We start from the raw sequence: 22574 nt of genomic DNA, 5'->3' as shown, positions 1-22574 counted from the left end.
AAAAGGAGGTGGTTAATCAATGTGTTCAGTTGTTGGATTTACAGATGTAGGTGGTATTACTTATGAATTCACATAATTACAGGTCCTTGCGGTCAAAATAAACCATCATGAAAGTGCAAATCATGGTGTAAAGTTTCATAAGACACATGGCTATTCATTATTGAAAAATATCCTGCAACTATCTTCACCCCCTGAACTCTTGTTCCAATATAATTCCATTAAGTTTACATAAGTACAATCACAAAACATAAAACAGCAACTATGAATATTGACACCTATAAACTTTATGGACAAAAAACAATGGACTCCAAACAAGCATGAGAAAAGGATAAAGATTGTCCTTCTGGGATCGTACGAAGGAAATATGGATTGTAAGGCAATAGTAAGACGGTGGCAACAAAAATAGGCAGGAATCTTTCCCTGTGTCCGATCCCACATAGTACCAAAGTAAACATGAAAGAGAAACTATGACCATGGGGCTTAAAGTGCAGCATACCAGTCAGGAATCAGGCAATTACAAATCAACAGCATGCACTCTCTTTTGTTACACAATAATATTATGTATTTAGTGCGTAGTTAAAGCCATGAATGAAAAAACAGAAGGTAAGTGGACTTATTCATGATTTTTTTTGAGAATCTTTATTCGTGATAGTGGAGGTAATCACACCTTAGTGTTATGACTTCACATTGAGCTTCATCAGCTTCCTGAGCTATAATCCAGCTTGTGGCCAGGCTCCCGATAGATGTTTTGCAGTATAGAAGATATCTTAGACCTCCAAAATGATTCAGATTCGAAGAGCAACGTAACAGAGAGATTCAAAACCATGAGTGCCATACAAATAAGTGAAATAACACTAGCAGAATATAGCTTTGCCTGGTTACAAAAGCCTGAGGACACACTACATGCTACGATATAACATCATCACTTGCAGACATAAACTTAAGATGTAGTATATCGCCAGGAGGAATCACACTCTAATCCATGGCACACATTAGATAGATAGATGTTGCTCAATAGATCAAGCTTCTTCGTCGCTGTCATAGTGGAGGATGTCGTACTGGTCGTCGGGGAGTTTGGTCCTTGGGTCGTCGTCGTTGAAGACATCGATCTGGACGTAGGCGTGGCCGTCGCGCTTGAAGTCGGCGAGGACCCTCTCGTGGTGGTCGCGCTCGGCCTTGATGGTGTCCATGGCCTCGCGAGACCCCTCGCGGGACTCCTCGGGCAGGTTGGGCAGGGAAGGGCGGGGCTTCTTGTCCCACTCGAGCAGCCACTTGATGTAGCTGTTTCGCTGGTCCATCTTCACCATCATCTGCTTCTTGATCCCATACCCCTCATACGGGTCGAACCTCAACCTCTCGGGGGATGCAGCACCACCAGCCTCCTCCATCGGGATCGAAGTCGCGATCCCAGCCTCCTCCCTCGAGATCTATTCCGTCGAAACCGGGGGCGTGGATACGTGATGTCTGGTGTTCCGGCTGCCGTACATATAATCGTCCCAAGCCCTAGGCCCTGTCGGAAACGTATTCCTTTTTTTTTCTTTTTCCTTTTTCTTTTTTTACCTGACTCGGAAACGTATTTCTTACAAGGGCTTCTCCAACGCTGTATCTTAGATTGGACACTAAGTTCGGATATGTCCGCGAAGATTTTAGCCGTAGTCAATCATCCAACCCGATGCATAGAATAAAAAACGGACACGACATTTTCATTAAAAATTAAGATTTTATAAATAGCAAAAGAAACCCGCCCTAGTCTATTCTTCGTCAAACATGGGCCCACGTCATATACTCTTTGCCGAACGTGGGCACGTCTGTGTCCCACGTCCTACTCCTCGTCAGAGTTCGCCGCATGGCCATTGACACTGCCGGTGGAGGTGAGGTTGATGTTCGTCCCAGACGCTCTGGCCCTATGACCGTTGCGGCCTAGTACGAACGATGTGAAGCTGCTGACATTGGCAGCGTTCTCGTCCGCGATCAACTGTGTTGTCCAAGCGCTCACCTCTGCCGCAAGCTCCTCGAACATGCTGTCGCGCTCCGCCTAGTTGGCACGGAGCCACCACCTCTCGTGCCACGAAATCATACATCTCATCCACGATACCCAGATTCTCCGTGAGCATGGCCTCGATTGTCTGCTCGTCGGCGATCTGGCCCTCCGCAAGCCAGTGCTGCTCAAGGACCTGCAGGTTGTACCATTGCTCTCTTGTAGCATCTAGAATGCGGAGACCGGCGGCACCAACGTCTCCACCATGACAATGTTGTAGTGTGCCTCCGCCTGTTGTAGAACCCGCCAGCGGGTGCAGGTGCCTGCTCCTCCTCCTCCTCCATTATGGCATTCTACTCTTTCGAGTTCTCCTCATCCAGAGAGCTCGGAGGCTCTCCTGCTTTAATGCGGGCAGGGCGTCGGGCACGCCGTGCGTTTACCTCGGTCATGATTTCATGGCGGCGCCACGGCGAAAGGCTCTTCCACCAGCCATGGCAGGTCCTGACTATTTTTCACGGAGGTGGACGAAGGAAGAAGGGTAGAGGTGGTGTGCCGACGGCACAAATGGAGGGAGATGGGTCTCATAGGTGGTTTGGTTTGTGTTGTGGCCATTGGTCTATAAATAGTAGTGGGTGCCCTGGCAAGAAAAACGCCGGCTTGAATGTGTTCGGCTGGAGTTGGCTTCTCGTTCATCGCCCTGATGTAAATGCTGGCAGGTGAATAGATGTTCAACCCACATGAATGTGGTAGGAAGCCGTCTCGTCGCCCCCCAGTCATGTCTAATCAGAACAAGCATTAATGCGACACGGAGAGGTATTTGCACACGACACGAGCAGCGGGCTGGGGCAGCTTTCTCGACAGTTGCACCCATGTGAATATCGCACCATTTGGCCTAAATGCAGTAGTGAATGGTTATGTGCGCTCTACGCCGGCATGAAATGCAGTGCGGAGAGCAGAGTGCTAGTTGGAGTAGAAAAAGAGAGGGGGGGTTCTATGTCGGTCCTAAGTGTCGGAGGACTACGTGGCGGAGGTTTGGATGCCAGCAAACCTTCTATTGGTTTGCTTATGGTTTGATGTTGGAGGGTTAAAAGTGTCTGGACCACGTGGTCCGGACATTTAGGGGCGTTTGATGCACGGAGTTGGAGGGTTAAAAGTGTCTGGACCAACTGGACCACAACTTTCCCCTATAAGTCTTAGCAAATAGCTCGACCACCCCGACCAAAAAATACCATCCAATTAGACCCATGTACCCAACCCATATGTTCGGGTTGTCTGGCACTCCTCAAAACCAACCCATAAGTGGGTCAGATTCGTGTCTGTGTTGATGCGTCTGCCATGTCAGACTGACTAGTAAACCCATGTCAAAACCCATCTATCCACTCGGGTGGTCACCGGTTTGATCCCGCTTGTTGCATGTCACCCAAGGAGTCAATCCCCTACTATTTAGGTTATACAACAAGGGTAAACCCTTACCGCACCATTTCCTGTCGTCCGCACCTCCATAGATTCCCCAACTGCATCCCCTTATGTTACTTTCTCGTTATCTGCCATGGTCCACGAGAAGGTGACCTATTACAAAATGCTCATACTGGAGCGTCAGGTGGAGATTGCGATAGATATGCGTGGCACCCAGATTACGCTGACCTACCTCCAAGTGCTCCAGACCCAAGCTTGGAGGAAGAGGAGGAGAAGGAGGAGGGAAGAGGCGGCGGCAACCAGGAAGGATGAACTCGCTGTCGGAGGAAGCAAGTTTGGCATAGGCGAGGCGAAGGAACAGTTCTATCCTGTCAAAGAAACAAGAAAGAGCACCTTGCAGCGGAGGCACGAATGGAGTACTAGCGCGCAGGCGCTCCCACCTTCGCATCGCTCATCACTGATCGCGTCATAGTGGACAAAAACATGTCCACCTTTGAGTCACTCCAGTTCAAGCGGGTAGTGGGGTGAAGCATCGTGTTATCCACATCACAAACATTCAGTGGGAGTGGCTCTTCATTGGCGAGGAAGAGGAGACATCCTTGATTCACCCGCCACCGATGACGAGGTTGTTATTGGCTCCGACAAGGAGGTCATCAACATCTCCGACAACGATGAGTAGGATTATTAGGGAAGGTTTTTCTTTAAATGCATCTCGTTTTTATCTATGTCTGATGAACTATGTATGATGAAATCAACATTCTATGGTGTTATATGAAAGTAAGGATTTGGATATGAGGAGGACAGTTGGTCGGCTACGGACATGGACAAGTGAGAGGTGAGCGACGATGTCTGCTGAAGAACTCGGATGCATACAAGGACATATAACAGCACAAATTTTCTCCAACATATCTCCACAAAAACTTCCCCGATGAGTGGTTGCTACCTTAGTGGGGTGTCCCAATAAATTAGGGTAGATTTACAGGTGAGATAATTTAGCAAATCCCCATAAACCTTCCCAAATAATCTCCTTTCATTTCTCTTTAAACTCGAGAGGAAGTTTGGCCGATCGGGAGAGGTCTGGTACCCTCGAGAAGCGTGGAAGTGACAATCGAGAGGCAATGGTCGGTCACTGCCCGCATGTCGAGACCCATAGCTGGGAGGCAGTGGGTTGGCGAGGAGAGGTCGGTCGTGTTAGTGCGACGGCCGAGCTGATGTGGAGACGTGGCTGGGGGCCAGCTGCTACGGTGGGGAGAGATGGTTGGGATGGCAGAGAGAAGTGACATCACTATTGCAGATCTTGTGTGCCTCCCATCCGTTGCTCGCCTTCCCTCCACGTGTTGAAGGCGTCGCCCCCTCATAGCAGCACTATTGCAGATCCCAACTTCATGTTGGGGAACGTAGCATGCAATTTCAAAAAATTTCCTACGATCAGGCAAGATCTATCTAGGATATGCATAGCAACGAGAGGGGGATAGTGTGTCCACGTACCCTCGTAGACGAAAAACGGAAGCGTTAGTATTAACGTGGTTGATGTAGTCGAACGTCTTCGCGATCCAACCGATTTAGTATCAAACGCACGGCACCTCCGAGTTTAGCACATGTTCAGCTCAATGACATCCCTCGAACTCTTGATCCAGCAGAGGGTCGAGTGAGAGTTTCGTCAGCACGACGGCGTGGAGACGATGATGGTGATGTGATCCACGCAGGGCTTCGCCTAAGCACTACGAAGCTATGACCGGAGGAATAAACTATGGAGGGGGGCACCACACACGGCTAAGAGAACAATTGATGTGCTATGGGGTGCCCCCCTGCCCCGTATATAAAGAAGGGGAGGAGGACGCCGGCCACCAAGGGGGCGTGCCATGGGGGGAGTCCTACTAGGACTCCACTCCTAGTAGGATTCGCCCCCCCCCCTCCTTTTTCCTTTCTTTCGGAGGGGGAAAAGGGAAGGAAAGGGAGAGGGGGAGGAAAGGGGGGCTGCGTCCCCTCCCCTTGTCAAATTCCGACAGCCCATGGGGGGCGCGCCACCCCTTGCGGGCTCCCCTCTCTCTCCCCTATGGCCCATATAGGCCCATTACTCCCCTAGGGGTTCCAGTAACCTCCCAATACTCCGAAAAATACCCGAAACATTCCGAAACCATTCCGGTGTCCAAATATCATCGTCCAATATATCAATCTTTACCTCTCGACCATTTCGAGACTCCTCGCCATGTCCGTGGTCTCATCTGGGACTCCGAACAATCTTCGGTCACCAAAACACATAACTCATAATACAAATCGTCATCGATCGTTAAGCGTGCGGACCCTACGGGTTCGAGAACTATGTAGACATGACCAAGACACATCTCCGATCAATAACCAACAGTGGAACCTGGATGCTCATATTGGTTCCTACATATTCTAAAAAGATCTTTATCGGCCAAACCGCAATAACAACATACATTATTCCCTTTGTCATCGTTATGTTACTTGCCTGAGATTCGATCATCGGTATCATCATACCTAGTTCAATCTCGTTACCGGCAAGTCTCTTTACTCGTTCTGTAATGCATCATCCCACAACTAACTCATTAGTCACATTGCTTGCAAGGCTTACAGTGATGTGCATTACCGAGAGGGCCCAGAGATACCTCTCCGATACTCGAAGTGACAAATCCTAATCTTGATCTATGCCAACCCAACAAACACCTTCGGAGATACCTGTAGAGCATCTTTATAATCACACAGTTACGTTGTGACATTTAATAGCACACAAGGTGTTCCTCTGGTATTTGGGAGTTGCATAATCTCATAGTCAGAGGAATATGTATAAGTCATGAAGAAAGATAGCAATGCAACTTAACGATCATTATGCGAAGCTAACAGATGGGTCTTGTCCATCACATCATTCTCTAATGATGTGATCCCATTTATAAAATGTTAACACATGTCTATGGTCAGGAAACTTAACCATCTTTTATTAACGAGCTAGTCAAGTAGAAGCATACTAGGGACACTCTGTTTTGTCTATGTATTCACACATGTACTAAATTTTCGGTTAATACAATTCTAGCATGAATAATAAACATTTATCATGATATAAGGAAATATAAATAACAACTTTGTTATTGCCTCTAGGGCATATTTACTTCACTTCAATGGCGCACACTTGCAACCGTGGTTTTCTAGGGATATTCGGCGGCGCACACTAGCTTGTAGCAATGGAGTGGCGGGCTCATAGAATCAGGCGATAACATTTGCAATGGTGTCTATGTAGGTGCAACACAATGACAGAAGCTTGCAACATATGTGGTCCGGGGGTGGTCGGTGAGGAGCACTCTGGCTTGTAGCAGCATGCAAAATGCTTGCTACATCCGGTAGTCGGCTCACGGTGTTGTTTGGTTGCCGATGTTGCACCCGGTGGCTCCTTTGCAGCATTGCCCCGGGGGGGTCTTGCTGGGTGGCCTGGTTGATGTAGCACACCCCCTCAAAGCTTTTTGTAGCACTCCCATGACGGTATGCCTAGGGTCAGGGGTCTCGATAAGGGATGGGCAGCTAGCATCCATGCAGGCGCGAGGCTGGAGAGATAGGAGGCATTAGTGGTTGGGTAAGAAGCAGCGCATAAAGGAGGAGGCTTGCTCCAGCAATGGAGCTAGCAAGGGGAGAGAGGGTTGATCTGGGGCCAAGCTAAGTTGGATGACGAATGCATGGTTTGGGATGTTTTTGGATATAAAAAGGGAAGGGGTAAGGAGCCTTTACCAGAAAAAGAAAGTCAACGGACTTCATGGACGAGGAGGTGGAGGATGAATGGTATGGCTTGCTCACTTGCTTAAAAACTTATTTTCCAAAATAAGCAGAAATCATATAAATCTCCGAAGGTATGGTGGGGGCACATTGTAGACGGACTAGACAACCATCGAAGCAACCTGATTGATAGGTCGAGGTACATCATTTTCTTGCGCCATAATATGTAGGACTCTTTCCTTTATGTCAATCCCACATGCCAAATAAACATGAAAATTATGACTCTGCAGCAAACCAATAAGCAATGATGTAGTTACAAATCAATAGCATGCATTCACTTTTGTTACACAAAAATACTTGCATCACTACGTGACAAGATAACCCCATTTTTTCTTAAAACAGAGGCGAAAGCTTTGCCTCACTGTATTAATTAAGCATTAATTAAGAAGGGTTTAGACTTTATATATACAACAAATACGGATAAAAGACGGCCAGGAGGAGCTAGTCTACTCTTGTGGCATTAAAGAACTTGGCAACCTCCAACCCCGAAGCACGGCCTTAGCCTTTATCCTGCTCAAAATTGCATTTGGCATGGACAACACCTTCATAAAAACCCTCACATTCCTTTCATTCCAAATCCCATATTACCAACATGTCGGGGGATGTGGTGCCTTTCCTAATGTTAGAGTCAGCGTTCACAATGCGATGCCACCAAGCCTTGATGGAGTTGAAGTTGTTCCATGCATTGGAGTCAACCTGTATAAGACACATCCATGCCTTGATCTCCACCCAATGCACCACATGTATATGCAGTAGAAAATGATGTGTGGCGTTCTTTTCAACTCTCTTTTGCATAATTGGCGTAGCCCGCAATTTGGTCATCCTCTCATTTGCAACATGTCGGTCTTCCAAACCCAGTCCTAGATGATGAGCTAAGTGGAAATATTGTGCTTCCATGGTGCTCAACTACTCCATACGCCTGCTTCATGTGAGAGGCCACCAAATCCTCCAGTTGAACCTTGTATGCTGAGGAAGTAGATAACTCCCTGGTGGGTGTTAGCTTCCAAGAAATTTGATCATGCACCTCCTCATCAAGGTGGACCTCCTAGAGGCTGACCCAAAGCTCATAAAAGACTAAAATGTGTTGTACCATATGACTAGCTCATGTTGGTGTTTCCAATCCATCTATCCTGCTCCAAGGCAAACTGGGTTGTGTCATTCTTGCGTATCGGATGGAAAAAATGGAAGGGCAGAGTGTCTTTTGGCTACGCCCTCCAAGCCATGGAGAATGCCAGAAAGGTGCCAACTGCAAATTGCCAATCGTGATGATGGTGCTCTCGTCGAACATGTTCATGTCATCCTCGTTGCGTGGGTGTCCCAATCCAAGTCAAGGTGTGTCACGATCCTTCCAAGCTTGCCACGACTAGCGTAGCCGCAATGCCCTAGCAAAATTTTCCATGTCTAATATGCCCAAGCCAACAAATCATCATTTTACATTTTCCTCCCAACACTCTATATGTGTTACGCCATAGAAATGATCGTTGCAGCTTGGTGATCGAGATCATCGTTCCCAGGGGACAGTAAGTGATGTGGGGTGGTCGATGGACTACAAGGTGATGACTGATTTGATCCAAGTTCTCCTCCCCGCCATCATGATGTATTTACCTTCTAGCAACCTGTCAAGCACGTTGGAAGTCCATGACAGACAAGTGATGCATTAAAAGTGAGAGCCCAAGGTGCCTCAAAGATAATTAGGAGTGGACCGCCAAAAAAGCACCCAAAGATGTCCACAAGGTTGATGTTGGAGCATATGACAAGGGCTACCAAGCTCTTATGCACGCTCGTGACAAGTCAAGTGACATTCCCAAAGCCCTAGCTAGAGGATGGCGCCAAGCATATCAACATCCTCCTTGATGGGCGCTAAGAAGATAGCCACATCATTGGCATATAAAGAGGTACGAGACATGCTCCTCTCCCTCTCAATTTTTGAAGGTGCCCATTAGTCGTTGCCATATCCAAAATTTGTTGTAGTGGGTCGACAGTGAAAATGAACCGCAGGGGCGACAAAGCGTCTCCTTATAGAAGGCCTTTCCATGCCGAATAGGATTGCCGGGGACCCCGTCTAGGAGAACCCAAGAAGTAGAGGTGGGTATAAGAGTAGTCAGCCACCCATGGTATCTCATGTGGAGCCTCTCTTTTTTCATTAATTAAGTCAAGCAAGTACTCACATCTAACAGAGTCAAAAGCTTTCTTGATGTCCAACTTAAGGAGGAGGGATGGGGTGTTTTACCTATGGAGCCGATGACCATAATTTCAAACGTACAAAAAATTGTCATGGATGCTTCTGGATTTGACGAAAGCACCTAGGGTGTGCGAGATTAGGGTGTTCATGAAGGGGGGTCAGTCTCATTGCCATGATCTAGGCCACAATCTTAGCGACTGCATGAATTAGACTGATGGACTAGAAATTTGTGATGGACTCGGCACCCTCTTTATTCGTCAATAGGGCCACGTTTGTTGAGTTCAGCCAATGAATTTTTTTTGGATGCATGCTTGAGAAAACAGATACAACTTACATAAGTTCCCCTTTGACTATAGGCCAACAACTCTTAAAAACACCCCTGTAAATCCGTTCAGACCCGGTGCCTTGTCACTTTGCATGGTTTCATGGTGGCAAGAACATCCTCTGAAATATCCCACTTGGTTCCGAAGATGGACCTCTCGGAGCTCACAACCATGCATGTAGATTTGCACGAAACCGACTAATGCACACATGGTTCACATTTCACTTATTTTTATCTCTTGGATGGTAAATTTGGTTAAAATCTCCTTTGACAAGACACATGACCCATTGGGCCGGTTTATGATCAAGAAGCTCTAGAAAAAATACCCTTTTCGATTGCTCGCCGTTGGGCCATACACAGAAGTAATATGTAATGAAACTTAATCTCTAGTCATGGTGGTGGTGATAGAAAGGCACTAAGGCAGTAAGTGCCCATGGTGATGTCCACGGCCTGGAAGAGATCATCGTTCCACAAGATTGCAATCCCCCCTCCAATGTCGTTGGCCGGCATTTGTGTGAAACCTTTCATCCTGAAACATCAAAGCTAAGTAGCGGTTGCCGCGTCGATGCCAGGAAGCTTACAACGTGTTTGGTTGATGTCCATAGCATTGTAAGGCTGGCCTGGACCATGCCTGAGATATGCCTGGCAGTTGTTTGGTTCTTATCCCGAGAGAGAACATGCTTTGCTTGGCTTAGGTGTTCCTAGCAAGGCAGTTAGCATGAGCTCTTTATAAGAAAATAGAAGAAATGGAATGCCTAGTCTAGGCACTAGTCTTTAGCCTGGCCCAAGCGTCCTATTTTTTGTGCCTGGCATGCTGCAACATCAGTCCTGGTAGCCATCGGTATTCGGTACTATTTAAAATAGTAAACAATTCAGTAATGACACTACTAGACCAGAGAAGGAACCAAACACAAGTACACCAGGCTGGCCTAGCCAGGCCAAAAAATTCCATCATCTCAGGCATGCCTCCTTCCCAGGCATCGTGTCTAGAGTCCAAATTAAACAGCTCCGGAAAGTATGCAATGTTGCAAGCCGGTGCCACATTGGACTCATGTGCACCGTGGTTCTCCTATATTTGTGCAGTTGCCCTCGCACATTCCGGTTCACAATGCAAGCCGTACACCATGTATTTGTGCTACTGGAGGTAATCACACCTTAGTATTATGACTTCACATTGAGCTACATCATCTTTAGAGCTATCATCCAGATTGTGGACATGCTCCTGAAGTCCTGATAGATGTTCTACAGTAGAACATATCTTAGACCTCCAAGAAAATTTAGATTTGACATTAACTTACAAAAAGTCAACACAGACTAATAATAAGATATACTACTATTGTCTAACAGCTGCACAGGAACAAATCTTGATCTATAATTTTGCATACACTGAGCCACACTGGTCTATTTGTCAGATATCCTGCCTGCAACTGCAATTTTCAAAATGAGGTTAAATGAAGGACCCGATTATGAACCTACTGCCACTGGCGGAGCTTAGTGCAAGCAAAACTGGGCTGTGGCCCGCCCAGTTTTGCTGCAAACCAATGGGCCTTTAGGCAGAAATGGGCCATGGGGGTAAAAAATATTGGGCTTTCTTCAAGCTGGCTCGCCCAGTCATTTTGATGTAGCTCCGCTACTGCCTACTGCCATCTTTTTCCCAAGATGCAATTTTAGAACAGATAAATGAACGATAAGCAGATTTAGTTACACTTCTGCCAAACAATGCACTGCTTAGTTCGTTGCCGATGGTATTTACAATTTCAGCCAACCAGCCCTGCGCCCCTGCCAACATTTGTGACAACTGCGATCCCCCAATTGAAGAGATGTCCACTGAACAGAGAGATACAATAACATGAGTGGCAGTGTGGCACACAAATAGCACTAGGAGAATACTAGTAGTTCCGATCGATACAACATCATCACGTGCGGACATAAACTTAAGACGCAATAGTTGATAAAAAAACTTAAGACACAATAGATCGATCGCCAGGAGGAATCCTACTCTAATCCACGGCACACATTAGACAGACAGATAGATGATGCTCAGTAGATCAAGCTTCTTCGTCGCTGTCGTGGGGGATGACCTCGTAGTAGTCGGCGGGGAGGTTGGCCCTTGGGTCGTCGTCGTTGAAGACGTCGACCTGGACGTAGGCGTAGCCGTCACGCTTGAAGTCGGCGAGGACCCTCTCGTTCTCGTCGCGCTCGGCCTTGATGGCGTCCATGGCCTCGCGGAGCTCCTCCGGAAAGTTGGGCAGGGGATCGCGAGGCTTCTTGTCCCACTTGAGCAGCCACTTGATGTAGCTGTTCCGATGGTCTATCTTCACCATCACCTGCTTCTTGATCCCATACCCCTCGTCAAGGTACAACCTCAACCACTCGGGGGATGCAGGCGCCGCCATCGAGATCGATTGCGTCGGAACCTCCCCTTCTCGATCTGGTTGGGTGGGTTGCTGTGTGGATACTATGTTGGCCAGGTGCTCCGGGGTGGCCGTACATATAGTCGCTCCACGCGGCCATGCCCTATCTCTGTCGGAAACGGGTTCCTGGGTTCCTTAGCGGGCGGCTAAAGGAAGACGTCCCATGGGCTTGTATAAAATTTGGGGAACGCTTTAGCATCAGGCGCCGGCTTGTTCTAAAAACAGAAAAAGAAAAAACCGTGGCCGAAACCAGTTCTCGTGCTCCCCATGTAGGCCAATAAGTAACGGCAGGCTCGGACGCGGTGCGCGTGTGTGCGTGTGGTGGACGCGTCGGGTCCGACCTGTTGGTGGGCACGGGTGCGTGTGTGCGTGTCCATGGATGTGTGTGTGTGTGTGTGAGAGAGAGAGAGAGTTAGTTGATGCAATGCGCGGGTGTGGAGACCGCGCCCGGCGTCGGGTGCGGCCGTGGCAATCGCGTAGGCGCGCGAGGGGCGTGCGCGAGCCGGAGGGCGCGCGACGTGGGGAGTGGGTGAGTGGGCGCGTATGAGCGCAGGCTGGGCACACGGGTATAAAGCCCTCACCCCACCGGTGTGTTGTGTTGTGTGTTCGAGTTTGAGCTCAAGAAGAAAACAGAAAAATGTCGTTCGTGCGGCAGGGTGTTTAAGAGCTCGAAAATCCTCTGTGTCCTTCTTCTTCCTCTCCGACCTTGTCTCCGGTGATCGCCGTCGTCTGCTAGGGCTAGTTGCGCCAATATTTGGTATCAGAGCGAGGTGCGAGGGGCTCGTCGACGGTGATGGCGATCATGCCGCACGCGCAGGCGGGAGCTCGATGTCGCTGGCGATGTCGATGCTCACACCGGACTACTACACGGTGTGGGCGATCAAGGCACATGCCATCCTCGCCGCCCACACTCTCTGGGAGGCAGTGGCGCCGACGGGCGATGCGGTGGTCGACGGGAAGAAGTGCAAGATGGCGCGTGCCATGCTCCTCGGCACGCTGGCGGAGGATATTCTGTTGCAGGTGTCGACGAAGCTCACCGCCAGGGAGGTATGGGACTCCCTGAAGGTGCGTTTCGTCGGCGTTGATCGGGTGTGGGCGGCCCGGCTCGCGATGCTGCACGGGGACTTCGATCGGCTGCGCATGGCGGCCGGCGAGGCTCTGGACGTCTACACTGGCAGGCTGGGCGCGATGACGGCGTGCTACGTGAGCTTGGGGGCGACGCTCGGAGATGTGGCGTTCATGAAGAAACTCCTGGACACCGTCCCCGACTGCTTGTACCCCGCCATCGCCGGGATCGAGCAAGTCTGCAACATCAGCGAGATGGCATTCGACGAGGCGCTCGGGCGACTGCGTGCGTTCGACGAGCGAACGCGGCGTCGCAGACAAGACGACGGCGAGCACGAGGGTGATCAGCTGCTCCTGATGGTGGCGCAGTGGGCGGCGCGGGAGCAGCAGCAGGGCGGCGCTCGGGACGACGACGACGGCAAGAGCATGGCATCGGGTAACAGCGGGAACCGGCGCGGCCGCTGCTACAAGTGCGGGCAGCACAGCCATTTCCAGCGCGACTGCAATCATCAAAGGAAGGTGGCGGTGGTGAAGGAGCGGGCGTTGCTGGCGGACGTCGGTGTTGAGGACGCCGGCCTCCTCTAGGTTCATGGCTTAGGGGGCTGAATGTAGGGCAATAAGCCACGGCGGGCTCGGACGCGGTGCGCGTGTGTGCGTGCGGTGGACGCGTCGGGTCCGGCCCGTGGCGGGCACGGGTGCGTTTGTGTGTGTCCGTGGATGTGTGCGTGTGTGCGTGAGTTAGTTGGCGCAATGCGCGGGTGTGGAGACCGCGGCGGGCGTCGGGTGCGGCCGCGGCGATCGCGTAGGCGCGCGAGGGGCGTGCGCGAGCCGGAGCACGCGGGACGTGGGGAGTGGGTGAGTGGGTGCGTATGTGCGCGGGCTGGCATGTCTGGGCACGCGGGTATAAAGCCCTCACCTCACCGGTGTATTGTGTTGTGTGTTCGAGCTCGAGCTCGAGGAGAAAACAGAAAAAACGTCGTTCATGCGGCAGGGCGTTTGAGCGCCCGAAAATCCTCTATGTCCTTCTTCTTCCTCTCCGACCTTGTCTCCGGTGATCGCAGTCGTCTGCTAGGGCTAGCTGCGCCAACACCCCAGGCTGCAGCCATGTTTCTACGGTTCTGCCCCCAGCCATCTCTCTCCGATGCCCCATGCTCAGTCCCTCACGGAAAGCCCTCATCTCCGCACCCCTCGTGCTTCCCAAACACACCTTCTCACTTCCTCCCAGTGACATATGCCATGGCTCTCCTTCGAGCTGCCGCAAGGCCGACTGGCCACACGCGATGCAGGTAGGGGCACAGTGTTGCAAGGGCCACACGGAAGCACCGAGCTGCATCCGACATGGCTACTGTAGCGACCTGACCCGAATGGATCAAATCTCTGTGCTTAAGTGTCATCCCTGGATCGGTATGCTGACACACACAGTACTCGAAGGATTTATAACAGAGGTAAATCACATGTATAAAGTAGCGTAAGTACTATTACCTCAATCCATATAGCGGAAGCAACAAGGTTGTGGATTCCCATCAACACCAACGGCAAAGTTGAGTGTAGAAATCGTAACCCTAACGTATCACTTACTCGTCGTAAGAAACCTGCAACATGAGACGTTGCAGCCCGAAAACGGGTCAGTACATTGAATGTACTGGCAAATTCACACCATAGAGAATGTTGAATAAAGGCTATCACTACATGCATGTTTGGCTGGTGGAAAAGCTCTATGGTTACATGGTTTTTGCGAAAAGCCAATTTTTCCCTACTGCAAAGGAATAAATTTATTTAACTATCATGGTGGTTGTTAAACATTGAGAATGGTTGACAGCATCCTCAATCCCAATTAAGTAACATCATTAAAACCCAACAATATTCATTTAAAGTAACATGATGAGATCAACAGGATAATCCAAGAACTAGATACTCAAGACGTCCATAACCGGGGACACGGCTAATCATGATTAGTTTGTCACACTCTGCAGAGGTTTGCGCACTTTTCCCCACAAGACTCGATCGCCTCCGTTGGATTTCTCGCACTACACGGTGTTTGAGAAACGGATGACCGAGACACAGTCTTTCAGAAGCGCTAGCACCTTACGTCCGGGTAGACCGGTACACCTACTTTCCCCTACATCTGCTAGTCTACCACTGTAAGAGTTCGCACGACTTAATCAACTATGCCAGAGCCCATAATGGCTTGTGGCTGCACACGGAAGTTACTAGCATGAATGATCTTATGATCCCTTTGAGCCTGGGTGGCGGTCCAAAATAAAACAGGCAAGTCCTGATAGACATCAGGTGCCTCAATCCACCCAGATGTGTGTTTAAGTTGCCACCTTAGGTAAACCACTAAAATTAATAAACTCACATCTGTCATGGATATCACTCACCCAATCCACGTCTACTAGCATAGCATGGCATAATAAGCAAATGTAGAAGTAACTCCGAAAGGTTTCATAATAAACAGGTAATAGGTACTACCTCATCTACTTCCCATCCCACAATTTAATTAGATCCTAATCATGCAATGTGTGAAGATTGATCTAATGCAATAAAACTGGGTTGTAGAAAAGGTATGATCAAAGTGTGAACTTGCCTGCAATGTTGATGAAGATGATTCACACTCAAAACTCTTGATAGATCTACTCGTCACACTCCGGTCAATCTATCGTAATCAAGCAATAGTAACCACACATAAGCAATCACTCAAAAGACCAGAAAGAACGAAGAAGACGATTCAGAAACATCAAACCAAGCAAATAACTCTTGCAACATAAAACAATTTCTAACAGTACCAAAATTATGTGAATTTGGCCTTATCAGAATGTTTAGGTCAAGAGCTTCGATTTGCAAAAAGAATCAACTCAAACGGAAATACGAAACTCAAGTTATGATCAAACGAAGTTTGAATTCAAATCTGATCTAATTCAAATTTTAAACTTTTCAAAAACATGTTTGAGTTGTTTATTCGGATAGAGGAGATCATAACGAAGATGTGGGCATTGGTTTTGTAGAGAACGGAGCTACGGTTCAAAAGTTACGATCGAACGAAGGTTTGAACTAGATTTGAAGTTGAACAAATTTGATTTGCTCAAACTCCGAAATCCACTTTTTATTGGAAAGAAAATGTCACAAGGAGTATTTTGCAAAAGAATCGCTTAAATCGGAGTTACGGATAAAAAGTTGGAGGGTTTTGAAGTTCAGGGACTGTTCTGAAAATTCCAGGGGCTAATCTGCAAAGATAATAATCACAGATAGGCCCCTGCCACGCGGCGCAAAACAACAGGCTGAAAACCGTTCGCTGCAAGGCTAATCGAGCGAACGTCCGCTACTTAGTGCATACCGGTTCGAAGAGAAAAAAAAACTTCTAGATCTAATCTTGGCCGTCGATTCTAGATTGGATGGAGGAGGCGGCGACGGCGACTTGCTGCGGCGGTGGCGAAGAGCAACGGCGGCGGGGCATCGGGCTTGATCGGGGCGGCTGCTCCGGGGCTCGCCGGCGACGGAGGAGTAGCGGGGAAGGGGCGACGCGTCGAGGCAGATGCAGCGGTGGGGTCGGCGGCGCTCGGGGGCGTCGGAACGAAGCGCGGCGGCGGCGGCAGATCTCGTCGGAGGTGGGAGCTCCGGCGAGGGCGGCGGTTGCGGCGGAGGAGGAGAAAAACGGGGCCCGGGGCTCTGGTATTTATAGGAGGGGCCGGTAAGGCTTGCGGGAGGGGCAAGGCGAGGCGGCGGAGGAGTCCGCGGCGGCTACGGCGGCGTCCGGCGACGTGCGGGAGTCGAACTCCGGCTCGGGGAGGGAGACGAAGGCGGTGGCGCACTGGGCTGGGCTTGGCCTGGCTTCGGCTGGGCCGGTCCAGTCGGCGGAAGGAAGTTTTTTTTTTTAAACATTTTTCCAGACGAATAAAAATAAACAAATAAAATAAAATAACGAATTTATATAGGCATATTATATATCAAAATTTTCAGAAAAAGATTTCCAACAACATAAACATTTTTCTAGCATTTAATAAAATACACACAATTTTTAATAACTCAAACAGTGCTCCTGGTCTAATAAAATCCAACTAAAATCATTTTTTAAAATACCAAAATGATTCCAAATTAATTTTTCTCCAATTTTCTATTGTAGGGAATCATGTTACCCTAATTTTCATATATTTTATTTTTGGAGAAAAATAATTTGAATAAAACTCAAATAACTCCAAATTGAAAAATAAATTCAACTGGATTTTAAATTTGAGTTTCTTTGAAACTCCCAACTCATATTTCATATAATTTGAAGAAGTCATTTTATCTTCTCTCGTGAAAATCATTGAGTTGCATAAAGTTTCAGAAGTGGAAATATTTTCCAAATGAAATTCAAATATTTTCAACACCCCCTTGTCATTTAAATAAATGGAAGAAGTCATGTCATCTTCTCTCCAGGGTTTTGTGTTTGAAAAGAATTTGAATTCATGGAGATCAGAAAGCAAATATGAAAGTTTGGGAAAGTCCTTTTATTCTCTCTCATTTAACTTTCAAAAGTTTCGAATTCACTCACTTTCAATCAATCAATCAAACAATCAGTCAAATCTATCTATTTATTATAACATTCCAAAATTTAGAATTTTGGGATGTTACAGCTACAAGATGTCACATCTCGCATGGCAGCGAGTGTGGAAATTGTAGGATGATTGTTGTATTGTTGTTGTACTGATCTGACCCTTGTGTAGGGTATATATAGGAGTATAAGAGAGGTAGAGACTTGGAGTACATGACAAGTTACACGTGGTTTAAACTAATTATATCTCTATCTCCTTATCTCTAACTTAAACCCAATTATATTTCTAATATTCCCCCTCAGTCGTAGCCGGAGTGAAGCGGACGAGTACGACTGAATTTGAAGTCTTGCGCTTTCGTCATCTTCTCCGCTGCGCCATCATCAACTGCGTCTCTGATGGGTCGGCACCTAGGGCGGTGATTGCGTCCCCTTCTGGTGCCTTCCCTGTCTTCTCCTCTGTTCCCTCCCGCAGTCACAGCGGGAGTGTCGTGGACGCAAGGGACGAGGCGGACGCTGTTGACTGGAGTTTTTGCCGATGAGTTGCTGTAGACGTAGCCATTAATGTCGTGGTAGCCGATCATGGTGATGTAGCCGTGGTCGAGGGTGTGGTCGTCGTAGATGATGAAGCCACACAAAGCCGGAGGCGTAAAAAAAATGCGCTATGACGGAGTTGCAGACGTGGACGATGCACCTTGCGGATGTCAGAGGGTGTCGTCGGCGATGAGTCCACCGGTTTTGCCAAGACCAGAGGAAGCCCATCGAGCACACATCGGTTTTGCCAGAACCGTGTGGCCGTGTACGGTCGTCACTATAGTGATGCCATGTCGATGCAGTCTTGCCGTCGTGGATGACGCGGTCGATGCCGTCGTCGTGACGCGGTCATTGCCGTCGTCGAGGTCGCGTCTTGCAGAAAAGTCTGTCAGAGGACGCTAGGTGTCCATCTTGTGGACGAGGTGGCGGCGGTGTGTTGATGATGATGATGACGAGATGATGATGATGATGATGAAGACCATGTTGATGAAGACCTTGGCGATGAAGTGTCGGCGATGGCGTCGCAGTGGCATGTCGACGATGATGCGTCACTTGAAGGCGTCCCTCCATAGCGACGAAGTGTCGACGCCCTGTCGTGCCGAAGAAGTATGTTGCTTGCAACCTGGGCGTAGTCGTACAACTTCATGTTGATTATGTAGCTCGCTCGCTGGAGGAGTCGATCGCTGCAGGTGCAGTAGGTTGATGTAGATAGCTCCCGGTGCAGTGAAGTCGATCGCTCGGTGCAGAAGTAAGGTCGATGCAGTGGCGCGGGTTGCAGATCGGTCGATGGAGATGTTGGTGCAGTTTCGGCAGTCGGTGTAGATGTGTATGGGAGTTCGCCCTCCCGTGATTCATGGTGCCTGGTATTGTGGAGGCGTCGTGCACAGCAGCTGCTAGGGTTTGCTCGGACTATCTTGCGGCTGGCTCGTCGATGGATCAGCGCGCGCGTGTAGTCGAGGATGAGGTGTACGCTGATGGATCGAAGATGGCTGGTGGTGTACACCTATATGGAACGAAGTCGGCGGGTGCTTCTGGTGCCTTGATGCCTTCCCGTGGTGATGCATGCACGGCATCTTGTTCTGCACGTGGATGGATGCACTTTGGCGATGAAGCTGGAGGCGATGCAGCCGTGTTGTCGATGCAGATTGGATTGAACCCAATACGCGTGTGTCGTCGTCCCGCAGGCACAAGTCGATGCAGGTGCGGTGAGAGGGACCCGAGGTCGATGTGGAAGGCCGTGCATGCTGCTCGTTCGGATCGAAGCATCCGCACGTCTTGTCGTAGTCACCGCTGATTCTGCACTGCTTTCATCTGAATTTGAGGCTCGTCGGATTATTTGTGACGAAAAAAGAAATCAATCTAGTAGAATTTTAAAAATTGAAATTCATCTAGTCTAACTTAATAACTAAGAGAACCGATCTAATCTTTGATTGATCGGGTGCCGCGCCCCCGGGGAGAGGAGATTAATCTCTCCGGGGGCGGCGCGCTGCGGAAGTGGTTGAGAAACTTAGGATCGGCGTCGTGAGACTAACCGCTCTAATACCATGTGAAAACTGTAGTATGGCTGAATATTGTTGTTGTATTGATCTGATCCTTGTGTAGAGTATATATAGGAGTATAAGAGAGGTAGAGACTTGGAGTACAAGACAAGTTACACGTGGTTTAAACTAATTATATCTCTATCTCTTTATCTCTAACTTAAACCTAATTATATTTCTAACAGCGAGCTGCGACAATCATGGCGCGACGAGCTGGGACCATAGTTGTTTGCTAAAACCGTGAAATCCTGGAACTGTGACCACGGCGAGCTGGAACCATGGTCTTGGGTTGCTGCAACCATTGACATGAAAAGCTTCAACCGTATATGAGAAAAGTTTCAATCAGCAATAGAAAATGCTTCAATCAGGGCACTGTGCAAGAGAAAATATTACAACCATTGACGTGAAAGCTTCCCCCATAAATGAAAAAACAGGAAAAGGTACAATCGCTGGTAGAGAAAGCTTTGACCGTAGTTGGAAAAGCTTCAACCTGCGACAGAACAAGCAGCGGGGCGAGTCGATGACTCACATGGCGGTTTTGCACCCACGTGTTGCGACGGTAGCGTTGCGGCGAGCCGACGAGCTCAGGCGACAGGCGAGATAGGAGGGTGCTGTTGTGGGCTGAAACCGTCCAATGGCAGATCCGCTGTTCTGGATGCGGAGTCCATGGCAACGTAAGAACGAGGCGTGCTCGTAGACGAAGGGGAGAACGAAGACGACGAGCGGCGATGTGAGTTGCTTCTTTGCAAGAGGACAGCTGTAGCCCTCGCCGGAGCGCATGCATGCGATTGCTGAGGGCAGAGACACCTGTGGCGGGGCGAGGGCTAACAGGCAGAAAGAGAATCGTGTTTCCTTTTTGCGTTGACCAAGAGAAAGGAGACGATTCAGAAAGAGGCATCGTACGATGCGGATGGCTCAATCTAGTGGCTGCGCGGCGGCCAGCTAGGTGCTTGCGCCGGTCTACCGACACCTAGATTACTATGTTGTGTCAGATTGACTAAGTGTTTTCAATGATATTGAAACAGGAGAGGAGGAATACATGAAGCTATTATAACAAAGATCAATTCCTAGAGATCATCTGGTACCCTCTGTAAAAAACATGAATTTAGAAGTTCAAACTATGAAGCTCGCAACTTTTTTTTAGACAATGAAGCTCACAACTTAGCTTTTTCTTTAAACAATCTCGTTACCTTTATTATACCGTCACCACATTTACAGGGACGAAAATAAGGTTTCGGGGTTGGCCTAACCACGCACGCGGCCAACCCATAAAGTCGGACCATCTTTAACAAGATTGTGAGCCTCAATATTCGAGGTTTGAAACTCATGACTAATGATACAATAATTAAAACTAGAAATATGCTCTCTAATCTCATTAATCACCGTGTCATAAGGGGGCGCACTACCGCTACTAATACCATCAACCACTACCTTGCAATCTCGAGCCACAAAGATCCTTTGAGAGTATGTGTCCTCCACAAGAACCATTGCCTCCCGTATTGCTAACGCCTCGAGAGTAGGGGGTCCATTACGTGAGGGAAAAACATTAGTTGAAGCTCCAATGAACATCATGTCTTGGTCTCAACAGATCATCCCTACAGCCCCAAACTCCCCATTCCTCGACATGGCAGCATCAACATTCATCTTCACATAGCTCGTCGGCAATGGAATCCAGTGGTCCAGTTTGGCGACCGCAGAAGCTTGCCTTGTCTTGTTATTCTTGTGCATGAGCCCGTTCATCGACTCGTTTATCGACAAAGGACTCTGGAAAATGTCCTCGTGAATAGCTTTTCTTCGCAAACTCCAAATTGCCCATAGAAAAGTTTACGAACCAGAATTACCATTCCCTCATGGTTCCCAATTCCGGCGGGCGGGGGTACCTTGCGGGTGAGGGACTCAACCTTGGACCTGACGAGGTCGAACCCGTCCTTCATCTCCTTGAGGGCGGCGAGCAGCTTGGGCGCATCATCACTATGAATCAAACAACAACCAAAGCCTAAGTCATGTTACTTCTCCATTCTTTGCAGGCGAGAGATCCTGCAGCTCCCACCGGGGATGACGGGGCGCGCGAAGTTACAGACGGAGCTTACCCCATGAGGGGCTGAGTTTTCCTCTCGTCGTCTGCTCCAGCGACGGCGGTCGTCATCGCCATTCACTGCCTTCACGAGATGAGGAAAGACCGGGGGGTCGCCGATTAGGTGCGACCGAGCGAGCAAACGAGCCGTCGGGCACCGGCGCTGCGGAGGAGGGTGCCGTCGGGGATAAGTCCATGGCTTCTCATCACTCACCAATTATGGGCCCATCTCAGCTGCAATTCCATGTCGAGGCCCAAGTTGTCGTCAACCGCTTTGGGGCGTGGGTGGGAAAACCTGAAAAGAAGGAGCGATGGCGCGCGTGCAATCTAATTCTGATCGGATGGATTCAGCGAGAGGTGGTGGGTGGAGGCCGAAAATTTCAAACACAAGAAGCAGGGGCTATGGGCGCGCATGCATGATTTCCGGCTTGTCACTGAGGGCTCGCACTGACACAGCCGAACCCGCGCACTGCCACCTCAACTATTTGTCCGGTGTCCCACATCAGGGCATTCAGGGGCTGTTTGGTTGTTGCCCAGGAGTGCCACGCCAAATTGTGGGCGTCGCGGGCACACCAAAAAGTTGGCGGCCGATTTGGCCGCCCTATTTTCGCCAATGAATTGGTGCAGAAGTACAGAGGAAAAGGCAGGGTGAGTTGGCGAGGCAAAACTTTGGATCCCATCCAAACAAACTGTAGTGCTGTGGTCAACGCCAAAATATTGGCTGGGCGTGCGTGGGATCC

This window comes from Triticum dicoccoides, chromosome 7A (genome assembly GCF_002162155.2).
Source record: "Triticum dicoccoides isolate Atlit2015 ecotype Zavitan chromosome 7A, WEW_v2.0, whole genome shotgun sequence".
NCBI lineage: Eukaryota > Viridiplantae > Streptophyta > Magnoliopsida > Poales > Poaceae > Triticum > Triticum dicoccoides.
The sequence above is the reverse complement of the archived record's forward strand: the minus strand, read 5'-3'. Positions refer to the sequence as shown.